Here is a 9,725-nt window from a genome sequence, read left to right as displayed (position 1 = left end):
TTCATTTAGCATAGTGCACTTGGGATTGATCCATACTGCGGTGTGTGTGTCCGTGGTTAGCAGCTTTTTATTGCTGAGTAGGGTCTTAGATGTACCAGTTCATCTGTTTCCCAGGTGAAGGACATGGTGTTGTTTATAGTTATGAGTGTTTATGAACAACGCTTCTATAAATATTCATCTGTAAGCTTTTTAAAAATGTTTATTTTTGAGAGAGTGAGGGGATGAGGAGGGGCAGAGAGAGAGAGAGAGGGAGACAGAATCGGAAGCAGGCTCTAGGCTCGGAGCTGTTAGCACAGAGCCTGACGCAGGGCTCAAACTCATGAACCGTGAGATCATGACCTGAGCTGAAGCTGGACGCCTAACCGAGTGAGCCACCCAGGCGCCGCCATCTATAAGCTTTTGAGTGAACATAAGTTTTTACTCACTTGGATAAATACCTAGGGGTGAGGTTGCTGGGTCTTATAATAGGTGTGTAGATAACTTTATAAGAAATTTCCAAACTCTTTCCTAGAGTCCTATACTATTTTGCCTCCCGCCAGAAACATCTGAGACTTCCAGGAGCTTCGTGTCTACGCCAGAGTCTAGACTTCAAAACACTGATATCCATTGCTGCTGACAGCAAGGCCAGCCACATAATTTGTGGGGTCCTGTACAAAACGAAAACATGGGGCTCCGGGGAACAAAACAAAAGGAGAAAAAAGTACCATTAATGGTATTAAAGTAGAAAACTTTTTCCTTGCTACCATAGAGTCTTTCTCTCGACTTCTCCTGGTGTTTTTTTTTTAACTTGCTATTTCATGTTTGAAGTAAAGAAATATTAAAATTCAAAATTATTAGCATGAATGTAACCATTCTTCTTCATATGGTGCAATGCCATTCTAACACTGCCACAAACACCCTCTGCTTAACCAGCCAGAGTGGATTCTGTCGTCAGCATGAAGAACTCTCTCCAGGGGCCTCAGCTTCCCTCTGCCCACCCCCCTTCGGATCACTGACCATGAAATGGAATCGCCTTGCGCATGTTTCCTTTACCACATCACGTGTCTTCACGAGGGAGGAACCGGTTCTGTCTCACTCACCACTTGGATCCCAGTGGCTGTATCAGGACAGCGCTTGGTAAGTATCTGTCCCTTGAAATATTTGGTCACCTTCCAGCACCACTTAGCCCAGCACCAGCCACTTCTGTGGATCAAGTCAGGGGGCATTCTTTCTGCAGGATGCCCTCCCCGCCAACATTTGCCGACCTTCTCTTGTGCAGAGAAAAGCAATGTCCTAGGAGACACCAGCTTGCACCCCTCTCTGGCTTGAGTGACGTAAGGTTGTACAGATGAATGAGCCCACCGCGGCAATCCCCTGCTTCCCTTCAGGGAGCAAAGACCTGCTCTCTGATGAGCCTGTGTGTGTCTGTATGTGTTAAGTGGGGACAGATTTTCTGAATAGAAAGACCCACAGATTCAGAATAGTAAATTCGTTCATCCGTCCGTTCATTCATTCACTCATTCATTCCACAGTGATTGAGTGTGTGCTATGCGTGTAAGCAGGAAGTGCAGGAGGAGGCCCGGCCCTCCCAGTCCAATCCACTTAGTAATCCACTTTCTCCCTCTGGCTATCGGACTGTCACCTAAATTAGTTGAAGCCTCTAAGCCTTAAATTAAAAGCCAGGTGATGCAACTTGTCCACAATATGGTTGTGCAATCTCGGGCACAGACTCTGTGTTTGAAATACAGCTGTCAGAGTAGATTTTAGTGATATGATTTGAAAACATTAATATTTAAGCAGCCCAGCCCCAGAACTGCAGGTCGGAGCCTTGACACGCATTAGCCCCGTGAAGAAGGGGGGCTCATGCCTGGGCACCTCGGCACCCTGCCAGGACACACACTGTGACCTCTGTCATTGCCATTGTGTCTGTTGGAACCATAGGCAAAACCATTGTCTTGTTCCAGGTCTGAACTGGGAAGGGGCAGGCCCACCTCCGTGGGGCCCCAGGGCCGCTGGGACCACACCCGTCAAACCACCTGTTGCACCTGAGGAGTGGGAAGGCCCTGAGAAGGGGTGCTGTAACCCTTGTCTCTCCTCTGGCTAAGGGACCTGGCTGTCCTCCCCGCCCCGTGTGTGAAGAGTGGCCAGTGGATCTTGGAGTCCATTTCTGGCCAGGTCGTGGAAAGGCTACTTGATTATTAAATCAGATCCCGCACATGTTTGCAACTAACAAATAGGTCTTTGGTCAGACTAAAAGGTGGGGCTATGGACATGACCGACAGCAGTCCCCGGCCCCCAGGAAAGACAGGCAGCTACAGCAGAATGTGAGACGCTTCCTCTCCGAAGCCAACAGGGGAAGGCCCACCGTGGGTTCTACAGAGCCTAGTGCAGCGCCCTTCCCACAGGAAAGACAGCAAACGAGAAGTCACAACATCAAACTGGGATGTGCGTTAAGGCCAAGGGAGCCAAGAGAATGCAGAACAGAGAGGCCTGACCTGGCCCTAGGCAGGCGGCCTCTCTCAGGCCCCGATGAGGAGGCGGTGACCAGCAGGGCGCCAGGAATCAGCTGGGGGAGGTGGGAGGGAACGGGCACCCCCTTCTCATTGTGTAGAGGTGGTGCAGAGGGTGGCGAGGGCCAGGGAAGAGATGAACCCCGAAGCTCAGGCCTCTGGGGCGCAGGAGGATTTCCCACGGAGGACGTCTGAAGAAAATCCTCCTCTGTTCCACATTCTGCCTCTCGGGTCTCTCCTGGACCTGCCCAGCTCGCTCCTGGCCTGTTGCAGCCAGAATAATGAGATGGGACACGTGGGCCTGCAGCCAGTTACCAAGGCCTGGCTGGGAAGGGGCCAGGCTGGGGAGCCCTGCTGTTACCCAAAGTGCCACAGGCCAACTTACACCCGTAAACGGGACCCTTCTCCCCAAGCTCTTTCCCTCCCCGATAGCCTTTCCCCTCACCCAGCCTTCTATATTTTTATTTTTGTTAATATATGTACATGAAATGTACTATATATAATTATAAATATGTTATATAATTACAAAATAGGATTATGTGTGTATATAATGTGGATTATATGTATATATAAAGCAGAGAGAGCTGGAAAGCAGATGGGATTCGCAGTGAGCTTGGGCCCCGGAACCCGCTCACCCTGCCTTCTGCCCAACTAGGTCAGCGACCACAGAGAGCTGCTTGAGGAAAGAGGCCGTGGGCTGTGGTCAGGTCCGACGAGGCCCACAGTGTGGTCGTGACGCTGCCAAGCAGATGGAGTCAGTGGCCCCGGGGTGGGATGAAAGTGCAGGGAGAGGTCAAGGTGAAAAGAGAAGTCCCAACCCTTAACAGCCCAGACAGACCCTGGAGCTTCTGGTTGTCGCCACCAGGTACCTGGAAAATTCTGTATGTGCTCCCCTGGGAGTGAAACAGCAAATCCACCAGAAGCCAGGACAGAACAAACGTTTTGGCTGTTCACAAGTTCTCAGACATCACCGTCAAACACGCACGAGAATGTTTGCGACAGCCTTTGTTCCTGACTGGGAAGACTCAGATGTTCCAGAACCAGAAGACCCAGAGCAGCTGGGCTGTCACCACAGAGGACCATGGACGGGGTGGCTGACACCACGGAAACGCATCCTCTCACAGTTCTGGGGCCGAGACCCAGTGCTGGCAGAGCACGTCTCGGAGGCCTGTCTCCTCGGTTCGCAGTGGCCAGCGTCTCCCTGTGACCTCATACAGCCTCCCCTGTGCGTGCCCCTTCTGCTCGCCTCTTCTCTGCTGTGCTTACAAAGAACAGGAAGATCTATACGTATTGGCAGAAAGAGTTCCAAGCTCACTGTTAGTGGACAGAGTAAGTCACCGGGCGACAGGATATCCTCAGGAGAGGGAATAAATCCGGGGCCAGGATGGGACAAGGGGGATGTTATTTACTTCTGTCTGTCTGTCTGTCTGTGACAGAATGGATGATTGTTCTCCGCTCTTCACTCCCTCCCTGGCCCTGGTTTTGCGCCTCTCCGGCCGTGGGCTGAGTGTATTTCCCTATCCCATGGACGTTGAACTTGGCCAGGTGACTTGGTTTGCCCAGGGGAATTTTGATGGATGCACCCAGATCAGAGGCCTTAAATGTGCTTGCTTGGCATAGCTCAGCCTTCTGGGCTGCCATGACCCTCACTGAGAAGAATACACCCCCAGGGAAAGGCTGATCTCTGGAGACAGTGGAGACAATTACTAGCAAAGCTGAATTCACCCTCAGCCTGGAGCGGGCCCAGCGAGCCACATACCAGCGAACGAGGAAGATACACCCTCACCTGGAAAACATTATGCTGCGTGAAGTAAGCCGGACGCGGACGAGTTCCGTATGATTCCACGAACAGGGAGTACCCTGAATAGGCCAGTCCATACACAGTAGATGAGAGGCTCCCAGGAACAAGGGGGAGAGGGGAAGAGGGAGTCCGTGTTTAATGGGCACAGCTTCTGCTGGGGGTGACGCACAGGTTTTGGAAATTGATAGTTAGCACAGTTGTCTGACATCGTAAATGTACTTGGTGCCACTGAATTGCACACTTAAAATGGTCAAATGGTACGTTTTGTCTATCTATCTGCACTGACAGCACAGAGCCTGGAACTTGTTTCAGATTCTGTGTCTCCCCCCCCTCCCTCCCTCCCTCTCTCTCTCTCTCTCTCTCTCTGCCCCTCATCTGCTTGTGCACAGTCTCAAGAAAAAAAAATGTAAAAGAGCAAAATCATTGAATTTAACACAATAGGTGGTAAAGTGGACAGTGTGTGAACTACATTTCACTAAAGCTAGTTTGTTTTTTTTTTAAAAACCTTTTGTTTTGTATTTATTTTTGAGAGACAGAGAGAGACCGCACAAGCAGGGGAGGGTCAGAGAGAGAGGGTAACACAGAATCAGAAGCAGGCTCCAGGCTCTGAGCCAGCTGCCAGCACAGAGCCTGACATGGGGCTCGAACCCACGAACCGTGAGATCATGACCTGAGCCAAAGCCAGACGCCTAACCAATTGAGCCACCCAGGCGCCCCTAAAGCTAGTTTTTAAAAAAGAAAAATACATGCCTGTTGTTTAAGCCATTGAGTTTCAAAGAATGTGTTAAGTGGCACTAATCAGGCAGTGTTTGATAGAGCAGGTGTGAAGGGTGTCGTCTATAATGAGCACACATTCTCTGTGTAATCCGAAATCTGCAAAATGGGCCCCTCTTCCCTGTTTTCCTGCCTGCGGATGGATGGTACCAGGACTTTTCTGGACGTTGTTTATCCTAATTTGGGGTGACTCTTGGCTTCTCTATCCTTGGCAGTTAACCAGACCCAGGTCCTGGCTGTTCCTAGAGCACGTGTCTCCACTGGCTCCCTAATCTTAGTCTCCACAGCCATCTCCTGGGTCAGGCTTTCATGGCCTGGGGCCTGGATTGTCTCGTGGGTTTCCCAGGCGGCCTCTCTGGCTGGGTCCACCCAGGCCCTGGGAGAGCAGTAATTTGAACATGTTTCCATTAAGTTACCCTGTTCAGCTGGCGCTGAGACTTTCTCAACACACACACACAGCCAGCCACATAAACTTTCCACTCTGTAAAACGGGTTTACAACAGTCTCTGCTGCCTGTCAGTACACCCAAGGGTACATGAAGAGGTCCTACAATTGATCAGCTGGATGGTGGGGGGCGGGGCAGGGTTAGGCCACTGCTCCTTCTCCCTCTCTTGTTTCCCATCTGTTCTTATTCATCACATTTAGGATTGTGTTACAAGGGTGTTGAAGCTTCCGGCACCTCGAATGTTCAGTTAGACATTACTTACAAGTTGAGAAAGCTAGGGGTGCCTGGGTGGCTCAGTCAGTTAAGCATCCAACTTCAGCTCAAGTCATGATCTCATGGTTCATGGGTTCCAGCCTTTTGTCAGGCTCTGTGCTGACAGCTCAGAGCCTGGACCCTGCTTGGGATTCTGTGTGTGTGTGTGTGTGTGTGTCTCCCTGCCCCTCCTCCACTTGCTCTGTTTCCCTCTCTCTCAAAAATAAATAAAAAACAGTAAAAAAAAAAAAGCTGAGAAACCTAAAGATTCTAGTGACTAATTATTGCGGCTATCAATTCAAAACTGACAGAGCACCACCCAAGCTGCTAAATGGATGAAAAAGATTTTTGAAGTGTTTTTAGGTTGTCATTTGAGACATGCTGAAGGAATTGAGTTTTGGTGCTGAAACAAAATCCTTTCCACCCTTTTTTCCTTATGTGAACAGTTTGTATGGATTCCATACAAACAATAAGCTGTTTTATTTTAAGAAGAGGTGGGTTTTTTGGTCTGCAAATATGAAAAATAGGAATAAAATTAATATTGAAATCCACCTTATTCTAGCAAAATGTAGTAGTCACTCTGTGAACCACAGGATTAGAATGTTGCATCCATGTCTTGGATATTTGTTTTGGATTTACTTTTACAGTTTTTTCATTTCATAAGTATTCCTCAGGTCTAGATAATGATGATTTTTGATTCACCGCGTACTAATAAAAATAACAGTATGTCAATTTAGAAGAAAACTTTGGCACTTGGAGCCTCAAGGTCATGGAGAAACAAGAAGACTGCAGTTTCGGTACATATTTTTGTTGCTGAGAGACATGTTAGGGGGATCGACAACAGTCATTCAATCAGAGAATATGTATTATATGGAGTCAGGGCTCTAGGAGGCAGGGAGTAAAATGGAATTTGAAATTCGGGGTGAGGGTGGGGAATAAATGTAAACGTAAGCAGCGCTAAAAGGGAGCTTGGTCCTGGGTGTTTAAAATAGACTATGGCGGGGGGGGGGGCCGGGGGGGAGGGAGCTGCACCTGGGCAGGTCTTGGCTAACTCTTAATTTTTGCCTCAGGCCATGATCTCCAGGTGTCACGAGGTCCTGGGATGAAGACGTGCCCTGGCTTGTGCTCCACGTGGAGAATCTCTTCTCTCCTCTCCTTCTGCCCCTCTCCACTTCGCTTTCTCTCTCTCTAAAATTAAAAATAAAAACCACCTTTTTAAAAAATACTAAAAAAGGGGCACCTGGGTGGCTCAGTCGGTTAAGCTTCCGGCTTCGGCTCAGGTCATGATCTCACGGTTTGTGGGTTCAAGCCCCGCATCGTGCTCTGTGCTGACAGCTAGCTCAGAGCCTGGAGCCAGCTTCAGATTCTGTGTCTTCCTCTCTCTCTGACCCTCCCTTGTTCTTGGTGTCTCTCTCTGTCTCTCAAACGTTAAATAAATAAACAAACAAACAAACAAACTAACTAAAATAGCTTATTGTTTGTATGGAATCCATAGGGTATTTTGATTTCATTGGATACATGTTAAAAAATCATAGTGATTATTTTTAGAAAATTTGCATATACTGGAAATTACATCTTTTGTGACTGAAATTATAATGAAAAAGTATGGATATCAACATTATTCATGGAGGTGCCTAAATGTTTCACAATTATTTTAGGGGGCGCACGTGAAGAAACGCGTTCACGGGCCGCTGCTGGGGTGGGGGGAGGGAGGGAGGAGGCCCAGCGTCGTCTGACTCGGGAGGGGGAGGGTCCTGCCCCTGCCCCCGCCCCCGCCCCGCTACCACCGGTTCCAATTTAAGCAGGTCGGTCTAATCGCCTTGAATTTGAGTTTGCGCACCTGTAGGCGCACAGCAGGGCCGTGCTGACCCCGGTGGGTTGTTCCGGGAGGGGATGAGCCGCCTGGAAGAGTGCTCCGCTGGGAGGAAGCGTCCGAAGCCACCCGAGGGAGCGGCGGAGGGAGTGGGGGAAGCAGCAGCTGGAGAAGGAAATGGGGACCCGATTTTTGCAGAGGGGGTGACTTTTCACCTGGCTGAAGAAAGGCCAGGAAGAGGTCCCTGTCACAAACAAGGTACTTGACGGTGGGAGAAGCCTGCGAGGCCTAAAGAACAGCCCGTCTAAAGGCCAGGAGGTGGAAAGGGCTTGTTTGGGGGTTCCCCCCCAACCCCTAGGCTGGCACAACCTCAGGCCCTGCCGGGTCTCGGCCATCAGTCACCCACTACCAGCCAGGCTTGGGGGGCTGCGTCTGTAACCCTGGTGTGCAGGACACAGCCAGGGGCATCCAAGAGGTGCCCAGTGGGGTTCTGGAGGAGCGTGGGCCTCGTGGAGGCAGGGAGGAAGCACGTGTGTGTCTCAGTACAGGGACTCGCTCGGAAAAGTCTTTGAAAACAGGTGACACACGTATTTAAAAGATGGAGACACTTATTTGGTGGAATATGTGTACCGCTCCCCCCTCACCCCCGCCCCGACTCCTGTGGTCTACTTTACGTTAGTACGTTTGGGTGATGATGTGGGTCCCCTGTGTAGGGGCCGCGACTCGTGGAGCAGTGTCCCCAGCAAGATCGGGTGACCGCTTCCCCAGACCCTCCCGGCGTCGGCTCCCCTTCCCCCGCCCCTGAGCCCCGCCCTCGGGCCCAAGGACATTCTAGAACCGAGGATCGCCCCGCCTCCCTTATCCAGCCTTTCCGCGCTGGGCAAACCGAAGTCCAGCTGGGTGGGGGCGAAGACCGCTGGGCAAAGCGCCCCCTCGCGGCCAGCGGGCTCGGCAAAGACTGGTTGCCCGGCGCAAGGACGCCCCCCACTCCCCCAAGCTTCCCCTTCTTTTCTCCCTCCTTTCCCCCTTCTTCACCTTCCCCTGCCCCTCCCCTTTCTCCCCCGCCTGCTTTTCCTCTGTCCCTTCTCCCCCTTTCCCTTTCCCCTCCCTCAGTCTCCTTTCTCCTCCTCTTCCTCCTCCTCCTCTTCCTAGTTCCTGCAGTTTGGGTCTCTTTTAGGTTCATTAATTTGTAATTTTAAATAGGCAATAGATTAACACACTTCAAGTATTTTATTTTCAACTACTCAAAGATATACAGTGAAAAGCCTCCTCCCAGAAGAACATTAGACAAATCTCCAAACTGAGAAACAGTCTATAAAATATCTGACTAGTCCTCCTCAAAACTGTCAAGGTCACCAAAAACAAGGCAAGACTGAGAAACTGTCACAGCCAGGAGGAGCCTAAGGAGACAGGACCATTAAATGCCATGTGGGAGCCTGCAAGGCATCCTGGGACAGAAAAAGGACATTTTGGGAAAACTAAGGAAATCTGAGTCAAGATGGACTTCAGGCAATAATATATCAACGCTGGTTCATTAACCAGAGTACCACACTTATGTAAGATGTTGGTAATAGGGGAAACAGGGCAGGCTTAATGGGAACTCTACTATCTGTAATTTCTCCATAAATCTAAAACTGTTAAAAAGTAATAGTGTACTTAAAAACAAAAGTCTTCATCCTATCCTTGCCTCTAACAATCGTTTCCACCCAACCCGACACATATTAATCATTGATCTTGGTTTTCTGTGTATCCGTTCAGAGATGTAGTGTGCAAATAGTAGCAAATAGGAATATTCTCACCCCCCTTCATATTGTAATGGTGGCATACCGCACACCCAGTTCTGCCCTTGCTTTCTTTACACATTTCATATCGGGCATAGAGTGTTCTGTGTTCTTGTTTTCAGACTGGAAAGACCCTGATTTCCTGTGGCCAGTTCCCTGATCGTGGATTTGGGCTCTTTGTGATTTATTGCAACCCTAACATGACTTGAGGGCATAACAGGATGTAACCGTGGCAAACTGAGTGAGTTGATCTGTTGGCCTGCGGGACCCAGGAGCGAGTCCTTCTGTAACTGTGGTAACCAGGGACCCACAAGGGCGCCTATGAGTGTGTGTGTTGGGGGTTTCCCTCTCCAGCCACTCGGTCGCAGTG

General features: G+C 49.9%; 1 long non-coding RNA gene across 1 annotated transcript; it reads left to right on the top strand.

Annotated features, from left to right (window-relative positions):
* The first annotated feature begins 4,248 nt into the window (after positions 1-4,248).
* Positions 4,249-6,862, top strand: LOC115278921. Its single transcript, XR_003903116.1, has 3 exons — positions 4,249-4,299; positions 6,486-6,558; positions 6,832-6,862. It is a non-coding gene; the product is annotated as an uncharacterized LOC115278921 (long non-coding RNA).
* Positions 6,863-9,725: the final 2,863 nt, after the last annotated feature.

Source organism: Suricata suricatta, chromosome 15 (assembly GCF_006229205.1).
Source record: "Suricata suricatta isolate VVHF042 chromosome 15, meerkat_22Aug2017_6uvM2_HiC, whole genome shotgun sequence".
Taxonomy (NCBI): Eukaryota; Metazoa; Chordata; class Mammalia; order Carnivora; family Herpestidae; genus Suricata; species Suricata suricatta.
The sequence above is the reverse complement of the archived record's forward strand: the minus strand, read 5'-3'. Positions and strand labels throughout refer to the sequence as shown.